The sequence below is a fragment of the Apaloderma vittatum genome, unplaced genomic scaffold, assembly GCF_000703405.1.
Source record: "Apaloderma vittatum isolate BGI_N311 unplaced genomic scaffold, ASM70340v1 scaffold3031, whole genome shotgun sequence".
NCBI lineage: Eukaryota > Metazoa > Chordata > Aves > Trogoniformes > Trogonidae > Apaloderma > Apaloderma vittatum.
This window is the reverse complement of record NW_009700623.1, coordinates 6,616-22,817: the sequence shown is the minus strand read 5'-3', so window position 1 is coordinate 22,817 and position 16,202 is coordinate 6,616.

Here is a 16,202-nt window from a genome sequence, read left to right as displayed (position 1 = left end):
TTACTCTAAGCAGTATACATACGGTTAAACTAGGAGCAAATTGAAAGATGTAATGGAATACATTGGTTGGTTTAATCAAATTTTTTTTTTAAAAAATCTAATCTTATGAACAGAGACAATTGCCTTGATTGAATTAATTTGGAATATAAAAACAAGGTTGTTAAAAAGATTTCACAGGAAAAGTATATCTGGAATTGCATACTTCAGAAAACATTTAACAAAGTATTTGGGGATTAAATAATCCTATTACAAGATGCAATCTTCCTGTTTTAGGAATGCATCCCAGTTCAAACAGCACTTTTACACTGAGCTTAATATGCAAGGTCTTAAGTGTATGCTTTACACCCATCTAAATTAGGACTAGAGTGAGTTCAAAACTACAGGATAGTTTTTTTTGTTATACTGAGAACACTTCTGAAAAGGAAAGGAAAGAGCTCAAGGAATTTGATAGCATAGACATTACACATAAACGCATTTTTAAAAAGAAGCAGCACTGTTGGTAGGATTCTCCTCACCAAAACGTAAATATGAATAATGTATTATTCTACAATTTCAGAACACATGAAATTACTCATTTGGAGTCAGTGGGAAGAAATAAGCAAAAAATCATTTGAAGCCAAAATCAGTTTATGAGAAGATTTTTACCACTTATTGTTAAGCTTGGTAGACTGGACACTGAACAAAACTCATCTTCAAATCTTGAATATGCCTTTATGTCTTCATGCATATATTATTGAGTTCTCTTTTCTGAGGTTTTTTAATCACCTACACTTTACATGAAGGTATACTGAATTTTGATCATTGTTTTCCAGTAGACTGTGAACACATACATGGAATTTTATGGTCAGATTACAGTCCATCCTAACTATTGCTGAAACAGGACAGTGGCAGTTGATTGATGAATACACAGCAGAAACATGAGGGCTGAATTGGTTCCTTTTACAGGAGGAGTATACAAAGAAAGATATTGTCCAATGTTTGAAAGAAAATGAAAAGGCAAAGGGCCGTTTTCTGGGATGCAAATAAGATGCCAGTTAGTCCTTGCCTTTAAACAGAAACTGACCTCATCCTGGACATGCAAAATCAATACATTTATTATTAGAAGAGGGTTCAAACAAAATATCACACATCACTAAAACTGCAAGCTGAATGCCTCACTGAAGGAGAAAACAGGAAGAACTATGATACATACAGCAAAAAAGGAGATAAAATAGTAAATCTCTTGTCAGAAAGCAAGTGGGAAAGCAAACTTGCTGCTTCGAACTGGCAGCACAGGTTGATAGCTGAGAATAAAAATAGGCAAAGAGAAAGGAAGCAGTTCTTATTTTTTCACTAGAATTTCAATGAGACTTTTACATTTGTATGAAAAACAATAGGAGCTGGATTTTGTGTTCTTAACCTTATGGAAAAGCACACAGATAGGCTGTATGAATAACACTGGAAAGATAGCTAGTTTCTGTGATATTTTAGGGGCTGCTCAGGGCTTATTCAAGGTCATACTGGCTTTGTTCAGGGAAGCAGTATTAATTATAATACCCAAATATGGAGAGGATATGCATCTTGTGTGAGCTAAAGTCCTTTTATCTTTTAATCAAGACATAAAAATTATTGCCAAATAGTTTGCGCACAACCTCCATCAGATATTTCTAACCTGTGCTAACCAACTTCAAGTGAGGTTTGTAAGACACAAGAAATCTCGACGAACATTGCACTTGGGAAAATCAAAAGTTCTAGTACTTGTATTATTAGCTGTGAACAAGATCTTTTATTTGTTTGAATGGAAATCTTAAACAGTCCCCAAATGCCCTGGAAATGTTCTCCATTTTGAGAAGCAGATAATCTAAGTAAAGGCAGAGAGAATTAAGTTTCTTTCCAAAAAGACGCAAGAGAAAGATGCCTGTTGCCATTGTTGTTTGCCACAGAAATGGGATTTATTTGCCTGTTTTCATACAGTCTCACACCCTGGCATTTTGACTGATGAATCACTTAGCCTTACAAGTGTATGCTACACGTCTGAGTTGTATCCTATCTGACCAGCATTAAGACTTTTTAAACTCCTTGTCCATTCCAGTTCAATCAGCCTTTTAAGCTGCTGTCAATCAGATGGACTAAGAATACATAAATGATGTATAGAAATCCTTGTCCTCAAGCACACCATAAATTACTCTCTAACCCTTGACACACGCTAATAAGGGTGAAATTTTAATGTTTTATTTCTATTACACGTATTTTGTTTTTAAATGAAATTTCAAACTATTTTCATATTTCTATTTCTTAACCCAGTAACAGTCAGTTTCAATGCAGCATTAAAATAGTGAAATTTCCACATTGCTATAAAAAGAGAAACTATGTAGAAAATATTTTTCTGGAAAGGTGTGATCCTCAAAATCAGGATTTTAAAATAAATTATTCAAATATAAGCAAACAAAATTGGCAAGCTGAAGTGAAACATAACATTTAGGAAATATCAGATCAATGTTACGTGTGCAATTCTTATTCTTCCTTTGACATGTAGGCATTATGATTTCATCACAATTATTTTCAGCAGGGCTTCTGCATGAGACAAGATAAGGCTATTTCATTTTAATTTCCCTGTTCAAAACTAGTTTCATGTTTTACATACTAAACATTATCCAAACTCTTCTGAATGGGGAATTATTTAGTTCTTTATAGAGTTCTCTGTTGTGCTTGGTTCTACAATATAAAACATCCTAGCACACAAGAAGGAATTTATTTTTACACATCTTTGTGAAGCAGATGGATGACTTTATTTTACAAATGGGAAACTGAGACCCAGAGATATGTAGACTAAAATTAACCTGACATGCCTACAGCTGGACTACAGAATGCAAAGCCCCTCAGCTGCCATTTCCTTCAACTGCCTCTGGAGGGCTCAGCATATGTGAACATGCCTCACTATGTGTCACAAGAAGGACACACAGCAAATGAGTACCCCTGAAAATGGTGTAAGAAGTTTTTCCAGCATGAAACAAGAATTTTGCATTAACGTGGAGACTGAAAAAGCAATACAGTCTTCCATGGTACCCATTCAGGGCCCTCTGCTATGGCACCGTCTTTTCGGTTCCAGCAGACAGCTACGTCTCCTGATCTGGAAGCAGAATAGCTGTACTCGCCATTCACCCCATCTGCTACAACTGGGAAACAGTTCGATGTTCTTGATATCTAGTAAGTGTCAAAATCTGGATAAATGTTGGTGGGGAAGGAACAAGGGCCTATTTGGAACTCTTAGCTTCTGCTGCTTTTGCTCCAACCTGGTCTGAGGACTACGGGCCTCCATCCCTTTGATCCCAGGTCTGTGGAAGTAAAAAACCATCTCTCCATTGACCTTCAAAGGATTCTGAATCAAACTTGTAATTGCTAACAAAGCCTACGACCCACATTTCATGCTTACAATCTCATCTTCCTGTAAGCTGGCTACATGGGTAACATTCCTTGCATTTCTATGTGAAAAGAATATGAACACATGGAAACAGTAACAATAAAACCAAAACAACGATAAGCTTCAAAAGCCACCAATCAATGGACCAGTCAATCTTCAGGCCTAAAGAGTTAGCAAAAGGCCACCAGTCAATTTCTTATGTCTTTAAAGCATCTTTAAAGTTAAATTTCAGCTTTTTCCCTTGCTGCTTGCCAGTAATTTTGATTGGAGATTTTTATAGTTATTATCGTACTAAAGTGGATGTTGGGACTACCTTTTTAACTGCATGATCAGGAACAGAACATACCTTTCCCCATGTTCTCTGATCACTACTTCTGTCCTGGCATAACTCCAAAGTAGTTGATTTTAGTTAAGTTTAACTTTTTTATTTGAGCTAGGAGCATCAAAATTTAAGGGCTTCAAGTATAAGAGTAAGTAAGAAAGTAATGGGTAACTACAATCTTATATACAGTGTAATATTATAGTCCCTGATGCATAAAGTATTCAGTCAAAACCTCAGACTTGTACACTTTCAAGTACAAAAATGAATAAAGCCCTTTTAAGTAAACATTCAAACTAGCGAGCAACAACTGTAAGGAAAATAAAGATTCATTCTGTGAATCAATCTAAGCAGTAAACCATGAAGAGGTCAGTTTCTGGCTTTGAGTTGAGGCAGAAACACGGACTATCTTCCTCTGAAGAGAATCTTTAAACTGAAATCATATTGATCATGGATGAACAACGTGATGATTTCAGAGGGTTCATAAGCTACGGAAAGGAGAGGCTGCAATCCAGCAAATGCTGAGTACTATACTGTCAAGTACAAGTTAGAAATCTTTTTTGAAAGCAATCAGGAATAGAAATGCACAAAGAGGACTTGCATTTAGGATTTTGCTTTGAGGCTCAAAGGCTCAAAAGGATAAGACTCCTTTAGTGCTGTCTTGAATTTGGCAGTCTGGATTGCAAGGTCCAGCACAACAGCAACCACCAGCCTCCCCACAGCAGTTATGTGCCTGAGAACAGGATATTAATTTGGCTGGGCTTCTAGCAGCACTGAATCTTGGAAACTCATAGAAGAGAAAAGGATATGGAAAATATTGTGTATAAGGACATTGTTTCGCCCTTCCATCTCTGAAATTAAAAACTTCATGACAATTACGCTTAGCAAAAAACCTTGTTTCTGTATTAGAAAACTGCATTTGAAAACCTGCAAACCCAGGAAGATAACGTAGGGAGCACTGACAGGAACCCACTGGCATTTGAGCTATACGTCACTGATACCGACACTGCCATGTGCATCTAATTTGATTTCCATGTTTTAAAACAGATGCTGTCCACTAGAGATATGTGTATATTACATGACACGTACGGCATTTTACATCAGTGATTATTCCAAAAGCCATAATAACAATGTAACAGAAGCTTTGATCTACTTCGATTTATTATTCTTCCAGACTCTAGACCATTTTTTCATAGATTCTATTACTGAAGCTGACTCTGAAGAGTTTGCTTTGGAAGCTGAACCGAGAGAGCAGTTGCCCTGAGTTACTGGTGTAACAGAACACAAACTGGCTTTTCAAACAAACCGATATAAGTAGTAAAACCCAAACAAATAAATACTACACGTTTTATGCTGGTGAGCAGCTGGCAACTGGATTTAAAAAGAAAACTGTCTGTCCAGAAAAGAAATGTCACAGTTACATCAAATCAAGTCAGTTTTGATGCCATACAGTCTAAGGTATGGTATAGCACAAGAAAATTGGAAAAAAAATCTTTGCTTAAATGGATGTAAATATAGAGAAACAACGACAAGACTGACTTTGGAAAACACAACGGTAGGTTACATATATGAGTCTAAACTATAACCAATCAAAAGAAAAATTATATTCACAGCTCTCTGACTTTATCTAATTTGTTTCATAAAGGGCTGTGTATCTCTACCACGAGGCAGAAAGAAATGTCTCCCTATTTTGTGGAAGAAGAAGAAAAATTCAGAGATTGTCATTTCAAATAGATACATAAAGACTTGTCTTGAAACAAAAAGCAAAGAACTTTACAGTTCCAAATGGGGAAGTATGGAAATGCAAAGCTATTTTCTATAAATAAGGAAACTAGAAAACTCGCTTCTCATAAATTTTTGCATTTTAATGTGCACTGAGGAGGAAGAAACAGTCTCTTAACCATCTTTAGTACTAAAGAAAAAGACTGAGTTACTTGCTGCATTTTGAAAAGTATATTATATAGATTACTTTAACCTAGAGCACTGAAAAAAAATCTTCTTGTGTCTCCGAACAGACTTCTGAAGTCAACTGCCTGTTGCAGGAAACAGTATTTCCTCTTGTTCTCTGAACACTTAATTCCCTGTACTGGCCCCTCTGTTCTTGTATTACCAGGTAAGATGATACAAGGCTTGATGTTTTATTAACACTGCTAAGTATACAATCGAATCCCATCAATCAGTATGCAGCTAATACATATTCCAAAACTATTTTCATGGAAATAATGTACGTTGTGGGAGAGAAAACTAACACAAAACTTGGCAGATCTTTTACAAGGCATCAATGTTCTAACTACTCAATGAGGCTAAATAAAACATATGACAAGGTACAAACCTGTCTCCCTCTTTGAAAAACTTCACTTTTTATTTTTTATTTTTTAGAAAGCAGAGGAGAGCACTGCAGTATACATTTCGCTGCCACTATACTTTCAACAAGCAGATCAACAGGATTCCTTCATTACGCTTTTAGCCAAACACATAGCACATGCAGAAGCCAAAGGAGAGGGAGAAAAGAGCGAGAGATATTGATTGATTGATTGATGTTGGTAATAAAATAGTCTGAGATACAAATGAGGATAAAAAATGGGGCCATTGCATAATACTACCTAAGTGTAATTTTATAAATTAGGAGATCATGGACCTTCATTGGTGAATCTGTTAGCTTTATGTTTTGTAAGGTATTTTTAAGCTACAAACTGAAATGAGAGTACTTCTAAAAATGTAAGTGAAGTCAATCTAATTTAATAACTCCTTAAGTGAACTACTGCTATCAAAACCCCCAAATCGCTGTGTTTTGTGACAACTGGGTAATAAGTAAATTATAGATATATTACACAAATACTATACTGCACAACTGCTAAATCAGCATCATTCCTAATTAGTATTTCTACTCTTAGAAAAATCATTTAAGGACTCTCGTTAATATTTACAGAAATTAAAAGCATGAAGCTAACTGGTTTTCATGAAAGGGGAATAACTTTATTGCATATTGTGAAACTAAAAGAGAATATGAATTAATATTTTATCATGGTAGTATTTTATAACATTAAAGCTTTACTTCTTCTGCCACGAGAGATTCACTTTTTAAGGAAACTCACATTGATTTGATTAAACTGAACCAAAGACAGCACCTCATTCTTGACAAGCAGAATTGTGAAGGTGCTGACTGGGGCTAAGCAAGTATATAGTATTACTATCCTATAATACCTGGAGTTCAACAACTGTGAAAACCTTTCTGTAACTAAAGGTAAGTAGAAGTTTTTTTAAAACTTTCTGCTCATTCCTCTCAAACAGGCATCAGTTGATCACATTGACAGTTTCACCAGTGCAACTGGTGACAACAAAAAGCAACAGGTGAAAAGTAGCTTTTCCTAATTATTCGACTCTGAGATGCAAAATTCAAGGATGTTTTCTACGAAAAAAAAGTCAGGCAGTGAGTTCTATCTCAAATTTTTCATGGTGTGGAATACACGGATCCCAAGTTTATCTTTTGCGGGAAGACCTTTTACTTCTTCAACCAAAGACCTTCTATTTAACAGGAGGAAAAAAAATCTCTGATAGTACACTCACTTTCCTTTTCCAAAATCATAGCTCCAGGATTGCCAATTAATCCAATTCCAGAGCTTTTTGCAATTAAAATGATAAGGAAATTTCTTATGAAGAATCTACAACATCTATTTCTAAAAAACAGATTTCAAAAATTGTTTGTATCAGTTGGGGTTTTTTTTTAATCTTTTGTTGTACCTTTGTCAGAAGGCATGTTCAGCTGAATTCCCACAGTACTGATTCCATTTCTCTCGCCTCTTTGTTCGTGGTGTCCTCTGAAGGTCCAAAGCTATTTGGTGATGACTTGGGCGTACAAAATTAAGAAGCTCTGAAATCGGTGCTTAAAAATCAGCTTAAGAAAAATATTTTGTTGGAATAAGAACCACAGAAATAGGTGTAGACACAAGAAACAACCTTGAGATCCTGTCAAAAATGCGGTCTGTTTATCCCCCTGGATAGAAGTCATCATGCAATATAACATTACTCCTTTTCTCCCCCTTGATCAAAACTACTGTCAGGCTTTTGGACTTGATTAAACAATACCTCAGTTTGGGAGATCTTCTATCGTAACACTTAGAGGTCAGGATATTGTTTACTCATGGCAACCTTTCCCAATTTCCAAAATAAGAGCAGATGACTGAGCACTGCTGGATATTCATCCTGATATTAAGCTGCATTTCTAAATGAAGAATCTCTTACAAAGTAGAAACTACACTACTTATGGATTCATTTATGGACGCCAGAGAATCTCGAATCCCTCCATGCCTCTTCAAATAGCTACAATTGCCAGGGAGATCTTCAGTTTCAATTTATTAGTTCCTTTGGATCTGTCACTAGCTCAAATGGTCTGTTCAAAAATATGCAGGATGATATCCTGCCACCACAGAAGAACACATCTTTTTCTTTTGTTTTATTTTTTTTACATCTTCAGTTTGCAGTTTAAAAGAAGGCAGTCTAGGTCTTTCACTGTATGTTTCATATGCATGAAATTCTGATCAGCTAGAAATTTTTTAAGTGTATCACAAGATCCAGTTCACCAGGCAGACAGGTTATCTACGTTTTAGATATGAAGATCATCCCTTTGGACAGAGTACAAAGGATGAATTGCTTGTACAGTCCTGCAGTGCCACCTTGATACTTCAGCTAGAAGACTCTTTACAACAAATTGCAAAGCCATCCTTTGTGGACAGCGTTCACTAAGTTTTGACGAAGTTAATACACCATTTTTCTTCTACAGTTGCAGTAGAATCTAACTATTCCTAGGTCACTAATTGGTACTACAGCCTGATGGCTTTGGAGAAGGCAAAATAGTTTTCAGAATCTGATCAGGCAGGAGACCCATACCTGTTGACCAGCCACAATATCTTGGTTTGTATTTCTTTTGAAGACAGTGATCCCACCAGAATGTGAAAAAGGACAAATGGCTGAAGTTGTAAGCAAAGCAAGAAGAGTCCAGTTTCCCTGAGAGTGGCTTATTTACTTCATAATCCATAAAAGCATGCTCACCATTTTTACTGATGTTAAACTATCACAGCTGGATTTTTTTGGAAACCAAGTGTCATCAAACTGAAATGCCTGTTGATTCAGTGCTTTTTCTTAATTTCATACAGATCATTCAGAAGAATGGCTGGTTGAGTGAGGATGGCATTTGTCTTGCATCTGTAAGCACTAAATTTCTTGCTCCTATATTAGCTTAGAAAAGAAGTGCCTTTGTAGGTGTATGAGTATAGCATTACTTATTTATTCCATATTGGTGTTTTGATGCTAATCATGTTAAAAACAGTGAGGCTTTCATATAACGCAGTAACGAGCTGTATCAGTTACTTTTAAGAATACATACTTGATTATTTTTAAAATGACTTGTCTCCTGGTGGAGCCAGACAGCAACTATTTATCTATGACAGAAAAATTAGTCAGCAACTTTCTCCTTACAAACTTTTTTATTAGATCTTTCGCCTGTTCGTATACTGAAACTAGAAAAAATCCCTACTTTCTGTTACTAGGGATAAGGAAGTGCTATGAATGATTGCTTGAGTAGCTGAAGCTTTTGAGAACACATTAGACACACATCTGCAAGGCATTGTTTACACACAGGTCTTCCTGCTTAGGGACAAAATGACTGAGTAGGTGAGATCCTTATGTTTGATTTTGTGTAGTGCCGATAAACAGAATATTCATATCAGATCTTGAACTTGGCCCACAGTGTGAGATAGAGCAAGCTGACATCTTTTAATGAGATCTTATCAACTTTAAGGGATTCTTTTAAAATTCAGAATAAATAACTGTATGTGCTCAAGGCTGATTGAGTATTGAGGAAAACCTCAACTCCATCCTTTCAATACTCATCCATTAAGCAATTATAATAATATGCTGAAGCCTAATCTTTACATAGTGGGTCATGGCAATAATTTGACAATATTTTACAAACTGTGTTTTTATCCCATGATGCTGTGAATTCTAGCTTATCTTGTCTTTGTCTTTTTCTCCCCCATCCTAATTACAACTGAACGTACTTTTCTTCTCAATTCTTGCTAAGATAATACTATACCTTAGTACTATTAATGGGAATTAATAATGAACTTCAGATATCATAAGCCCACCTATATCTAGAGATAGATAGCAATCATTATGTGATGGCCATCTTTATAGAGTTTTTCCAGATTCACTGGCTGAAAATGGGTCAGACTAACCAGTGAAGCATGTTGCAGCCTGACTATCTCTAAGTTTATTATTTTTATTTCAATGTAAGAGATAATGAAGGACGCTTTTATTATTTAATTAATGTTCATATGTTATGTAGCAGTTGCCTAGCTAGACTACATATCATGGTGGTCCCAGACAGGTACAGTGATTTTAAAACCACGCTGAACATGGTTGCAGATTGATCATGCAAAATCTGTCCCCCCCAGCTGATTTTTCCCCACTTGTGCACAGTGCAATGCAAAAAAAAAAAAAGAACAAAAAAATAAAACCAAAGAAGTGTGATGGGCGAGCAGGTCGACTGTGTGAGAGAACACGTGCAAAATATACCTCAGAAACACTATAGGTGGATGAGCACGAAGGGAGCCGAGCCTGGTTGTGCAGTGGGGAAAAGAAAACAGAGTTAAAAAAGAAATGGTGGCACAGTAAGGGTCTCAGCAGGTTTTCTGTATAGGTGGTTCCAGAACTGAGATAGTAGCAGGGGGTTCATTAAGTTTCCAAGACCAGTTATTTCAGAAACTCCAAATTTATGCTTTTTAAGGTGGAAGCTTCTTAAATTAAAAAAAAAGAAAAAAGTATTGTATTCACAAAATAATTAAAACTAATGATGAATCTGAAGACAACTATCAATTCTTCCTCCTCTAAACAAATGACAACGCTACCCTTCAGACAATAAGATATTCTAGGATGAAGCTTTACTACTCTACCTCATTTAAAAATATTAGTTTTAGTCTAACTCTGCAAAGGGTACCATGTGAAAACCTACTCCAGGCCCTGTTCTTCCCTGTATACCTTTATGTTTTCAGATGCTCTGAACCAGCATTTTGACAATGGAGGTTTTCTTCAACCTCACTGCCCCAAACACCAGAATAACTTGCAAAGTTAAATGACTTATGGCCAGATATAGGTCAGTAGAAATCTGCAGATTATGTCCCTAAGCAATATAAAGTGCTGTGATTCTTGAGGGTCACTGTCCACTGTCGAAAGCCTTCAGCATAAACACAAGTTAATCAGTAACACTACAGCTTTACTGATTGCTTAGAAACGCTTTGTTTATACAAGATACAAATTCTTCTATATTAATCACTCAGATATAACTTGAGTATTAAAAGGGGACTCTCCAGTTTTCACAGGATTTCTTTTTACAAATATGAAAATACTTTCTTTGGTTGAGAACATTTCATGTTTTGATTACAAAGAGTAGTTTTGAGTTTTGTGTTTGTTTTTTTTTTCCCCTTAACTTTTGTTAGATTAATAATGATCTGATGACAACTGACTGTGAAGAAAGAGAAAAGCAGTCTAATAAATTAAATTCAAAAAGACACAGTTCTTATAAATGCATTTAAAAAATCCTCTTGATTTTTCTTTCTAGTGGCAAAAAAAGGAATTATCAGAAATGCCAGCAAAACTTAGATTCACAAAATTACTATCCATACAGCAATTTGGGTACATTAGTGGTAATGATGAACACAGGAAGACTTTCCACATAAATTATTAGTGACCACTTGCTGACTTAGATATGATGGCCTGAGAAAAGAACATTGTACTCATAAAATGTCTCTCATGAATACTCTCTAATCTCAAATGTGTATTTCATAATACTTCATTGCAATATAAAATATCACTTCCAGGAACATTCTACAGTTGTATTTGTCTGTGTTCATTCATGTCTCCATTATATACTTCTATACAGCTCTTTCTTCACTGAAACGTTTTTAATATTCTGAAAATATTTTTGTTCCTTTCTGGCATTGTGTATCTCATTTGTTCTTGTAGATAACATTTCTAGAGGGAAACTGAATCACTTTAGAACATTTTAAATGTTCACACACATGGTACTTTCTTCACTTGATGAAATGCTGTCTTACAGTTAGATGATTTGTCGAATGATTAAGTCACAAATTGAAAATTCCTTCAGACAAAGAGTAGAAAATGCAGTTTTAAGAAATCAAATATTATGCTCAAATAGTCTATTCTGTAAAAAAATAATTTAAAAATGAGAACTCCTTCCGAGAGAGCAAAAACCGTTTCTAGAAATATTGCTCTGAAAGCTTTCTAAGAAAGATAAGGTGTGTTTTTACCCAGAATCTGGGTTCTGCTATTCACCTAACACTTCTGGATGAAGCTCATCCTGTCTACCCCTCACCCTAACTTAACACGGGGTACACTAGACACTTGGGTACTTCTTTAATCTTCTCTTAGATAACTTCTGTTAAGTAGAATGCTATTACTTTCCCTGTCAAATTATCTTGTGATCTAATGATCCATATTTTCACTGATGTCTCGGCTAAACTTATCATCTAACTGCAGTCACTGCTTTCTTGCTAACTAGTCCCATTTTTGAGCAACTGCCTGAGCTCAGCATTTTGTACGTGTATTACTTCTGTGTTATTAAAATTAAATGTCAACACTTTTCCAAGATCCTTTGATGATTCTGCAACTATCACCAACTGTGCTTACAATTTGTTGTCATATATGAACTGCAGCAACTGTTTCCTCTTGAGAAAGGGAGCAGCTCTCCTTATTCTGTATGCTACTGGACAATCCATATATATGACAGTAGGTGAAAATAACGTGCTAATAATATTTGAGCTGTTGGGCTCTTTTCCCCCATGAACATTCTAGTTAAGGGGCCACGTTGCCAGTCACAGAAACTCCCCACTGTGAGAATGATTTTAAAAGAGCATTGCCCATTTACACCAACTGAGAATCTGGTTCAAAGGCTGCAAGTGCAATTTGTTGTTGGTCTGAGGGCCTTACTGGTTAGACTCAAATCTTTAATAGTGGAATATTAAAACCAGGAATAAAGGCCCTGTAAATGTAATCCTTCATCATGATCAAAGAAGGCAGGTACTTTAAGATAGAACATTGCAGGCAGGAGACTGCAGACTCTGAGAGATACAGCTCTGTATGAAAAATGATAATCCCGGTTTCACTAAACATGATTAATCATGGATAGTATTTGGCTCCTGTTATGAATTCTGAGCACGTTTTTCTTGAACAAAACCAGAATCATAGATTTGGAACCATGCTGGACAAAAGCTACATAAAAATTGTTTGGCATACTATTTAGGATCTCTGTGTAGAATGTCCATATTTAGATTTATTTTTTTTTTGATGGGTTTTCAGTAATATTTTTCTGCAGAATTTAAACTTGCATTTGAAATTCTCACCTGCATATTAAAAAAAAAATTCTCAGAATACAGATTGAAGCAGTTAGGTTAATGGATGGACTCGATGGTCTTAAAGGGCTCTTCCCATCTAGATGATTCTGTCTATGACTGTGAATTTGAGCCGAATTCCACACTTTCACGAAGGTATCAATTTTAGCAGGTATTACGAGTTCTAAAATATAAACCAGTCAGCTGTTTCACTGTTCCTCATCTCAGTAGCTAATGCACTTACTTCCTACTGCTGCATTAATTTGAACAGCAGAGGAATGCTAACATGTCTAAGTGATAGAAGACTAATTTTTCTAAACAATATTTAAATTCAGATTCAAACACTGGTCTCTGGAAGGGGTTAAAAGATTAAGCCATGAAAAGAACTAGAAAAGCTGCAAGGAAGATGGATGAAGATCTCAAGAAAAAATGGAAAAACAAATTTCAGGTCAGGATAACTTTTTTTGTAAACAGTTACGTTACTGCTCATATTAAAACGAAAAGTACTCAGACCCCCAATCTGCTTAATTATCTCGAATTTTCATGTATGTTTTCAATGTAATTTCATTTTAGATATCTGTAAGGCTTTCTAAACTTTTGGCGGAATCCAGGATATTCTGCAGAATTCCAGTGTTTCCCATATATTTCCAGTGGCCTTGGAATTTAATCTGGAAAGCATATCTTTGCAATTCATTCTGGAACAAAGGTTCCACCTTAATAATAAACACAGTTTACACAGTTGTGCAACAGCATTTCATTTGCACTTATAGGGCTGGCCATCAGATACTATATGCTCCCCCTCCCACACCATTCAATACATTTCCCACTTTGTAGGAGTATTAACAACTTACATCTACAACCCCTTTCCAAAAGCAGTATGGAAAAGATGAAAATAATTTTAAAGATGAACTATCAACAGACCCCTCATTAGTTTCTTTTCAATTGTCCACTATTTAGCAAGGATTTGTTCTTTTTGATCAGTGATTTGTCTTTTACAATGTTGCCTTATCTGACCCATTCATTATTACAGCACGAATCAGAGCAGCAGTGATAAATCAGCAGATTTTAGTTACATGGTATTATATGTGCAATGTGTCCCGTTTTAAGAAACTTGAAGGGCATATGCAGAATATATGGAACATTTCTTAGTTAACAATCTGACCACCTCAGTTGCACTGTGTATGTTATAGCCACAAAGTAACAGCTAAAGTGGCAAGAGAAACAGGACAATTTCATGACAACTAATTTGTCACGGCTAATGTGTCCAAAGCTTTTCATTTGAAATCTTTCTCCATGTGAAATTCCGTGAAATAATTTGTAATCAAAGCACCTTGTGTAGTACAAAGTTTCATGGCATATTTTTTTTCTGGCTTTACATTTTTTCACTAGCACTAAATCATGAATTTAAGAGTGAAGAGTCTAAAATAAAAGAGCATGATTTTTCTTTATTATTTCTAATAAATGTGACCTGCCACCAAATTCGAAATATCACACAGTTAATACCCCCAAAAACTTAATTTGCAAAGATTTGCCAGGGAAAAGATACAGTCCTTTAATCAAATTCATTTTATAGAAAGCTACAATATATTAGCAGCTCAATATCCTTGTATTTGACCTGCAAAAGATTATAAACTCAGGGATTTCTGTTTGACAATGAGCAGAAATCAACTATATGTCAGACATATAGCTGGATATGCAAAAGCATCCAAAAAGGGTAAAAATGACCAAATTCATTACCATGAGCAAAATCATCTCGCACTATATGACTATAGTGGATTATGCATTAGAATGACAGTGCTGAGAATGACAGCAGTCATAGTGTATGGAAGACACAAACAGGACATGAATCTAAATAAATTATTCCGAGAATCTTCACTGGATGGATGTGCAAAGGGATAAATGGTTACTACCTTTCACATCTATTATGCTCACAACTGTTCCTTTTTTCCAATTTTCATTATACATTAAATTATGTGGCTTTAACTCACTTCTACAGAATTTCTGAAAAGCTGATCTTAATTTATTATGAGTTTAACTACAAAACATGAAGTACTGCTGTTTGTATTATGTTGGATTTGACTTGCTTTATTAAGCATTGCTGTGAAAAATGGGCAACTTTATAGCAGTGTCATGACTGATATACTAGATCCTAACCCTTTTTTCATTTTTTTTCAATAAAGATCAAGCCTAACACATAAGAAAAAAAATGCTGCAGAGATTTTTTGTATTAGTCTGCTAAAAAAGCCAAGCAACCAAATTTTCATAGCTGGCATTCACCCAAATATTAACCTATTTTGTGTGATAAAACAGGGACCCAAAAAATTTAAAGGCAAAGACAGAGGGACATGTGAATCTATATGCTTTTGGTTTCCCTTACATCAGCCATAGTTTTCAGTTCAGGTAAGGCTATCCAGGTAAGGCTATTAAATTAAGGATAACTGTTTTCTTTGTTGATAAGCTTAATATTCAGGAAACTTCTAGATATGCAACTTCGGTTTTGGAAAGGGACTGGTTTTTTAGTTGCTGTAAAGCCAAGCACATTGATTAGCACCCATTAAACAACCTGTCTTTTCAACAAATCTTCTCAATTAGTTCTGGTTTCTCAGAACTCTCATTAAAATTAAACCCCAGCTAGGAAAGAAAGAAAACACAAAGGGAGAAAGAGAAAGAGAAAGAAAAAAGATGGAGATGAGAGGACAAACGAATCAGATTTGGTGTTAGCAATCAGTGGAAGTTTTAAAAAAATAGATCACCGAGTGAAATCATACGTTTACTCAGAGAGAACATCCTTTGACTTTGCCTTCTAGGTGATCTCTGAGCTCCTCCAGCTTTCGATGGAGCTACATGCAAACATTAGAAAATGAATTGAAAAAGCAACATGTTCTCTTGTCACCTGTTTTTTTTTCTTTTGTTGTTTGTTTTTGTGTTTGGTTTCTTTTTTTTTTTAATAAATCATAGCATAACACATTTCTCACTGCTGGATTAACATGGCTCTTTTTTCAAGTATGGAAAAAAAATTGAAAAATCAAGGGACAGATCATTCTAAAGCCATTGAATCTCTGCTACATTGTTCATTTAT